Here is a 1306-nt window from a genome sequence, read left to right as displayed (position 1 = left end):
TTTTTCAAAAAGAAGAAGGAGTTCGTTTTCAATTATGGCAAATTATCATGGTATCTACTCTATACCCCCAAACCTAAACTAAACATTGTCCTCAATGTTTCAAAATATGGAAAGAATTATAAAACAATATATGAAGAGGAACATGCTGAGTAGAGTAAAAGGAGAGAGAATAACCGATTGTACGGTGGTAGCTCGATTAAAACTCCGTTATTTCAAGGCAAAAATCCATCATATTAGCAGTCACAATGGATGAGCACAAAATATATACAAAAGGAAATTTTACTAACACATTATCTACAAGAAAATTTTGGTTTTTAATGGGATTGGACTTTTTGGAAAAAATTTGGTTTTGTTGGGAAAACGAAAAATTTTGGTTTTTTTAGGGAAAAATTTTGGAAAACTGTTTGGTTATTTAGGGAAAAAGTGGACCAGTTTAGTCCACATAGACTGGGTCCTCCAGGTCGGTTGTTTCAATGTCGGGTGGAAATGGCTCAAGGAATGGCTTTAATCTCTGCCCGTTGACTTTGAAAACGTTCTTGTTGGAGACATCCTCCAACTCTACAGCTCCATGAGGAAAAATTGTGCGTACTAGGTACGGACCCTTCCATCTGGAACGCAGTTTTCCTGGAAAAAGATGTAATCGGGAGTCATACAGCAAGACTTTCTGACCAGGAGTGAAGGATTTGCGCAGAATACGCTTATCATGAAACATCTTCATCTTCTGCTTGTACAGCTTGGCACTGTCATAAGCCTCATTTCTCAATTCTTCCAACTCGTTGAGTTGAAGTTTCCTTTGAATTCCAGCTTCGTCCAGAGAGAAGTTCAGCTCTTTGATTGCCCAGTAGGCACGATGTTCTAATTCCACAGGTAGATGGCACGGCTTTCCATACACTAGACGATAGGGGGACATGCCAATTGGTGTCTTATAAGCTGTTCTATAGGCCCACAAAGCATCATTCAATCTCAATGACCAATCTTTCCTGGACGGGTTGACCGTCTTCTCCAGAATGTGCTTGATTTCCCTATTAGACACTTCCACTTGTCCACTAGTCTGAGGGTGGTACGGAGTAGCAACCTTGTGAGTTATGCCATACTTGCGTACTAAAGACTCAAAGTACTTGTTACGAAAATGTGAACCGCCGTCACTGATGATAGCTCTAGGGGTACCAAAACGTGAAAATATGTTCTCTTTTAGAAATGAAAGTACCACCTTGTGGTCATTTGTTCTGGTTGCTATGGCTTCTACCCACTTAGAAACGTAATCAACTGCAACTAGAATGTACAACTTGCTGTCAGACATGGGAAA

This window comes from Papaver somniferum, unplaced genomic scaffold, assembly GCF_003573695.1.
Source record: "Papaver somniferum cultivar HN1 unplaced genomic scaffold, ASM357369v1 unplaced-scaffold_76, whole genome shotgun sequence".
In the NCBI taxonomy this organism is placed as follows: Eukaryota; Viridiplantae; Streptophyta; class Magnoliopsida; order Ranunculales; family Papaveraceae; genus Papaver; species Papaver somniferum.
Note: the sequence above shows the minus strand (reverse complement) of the source record.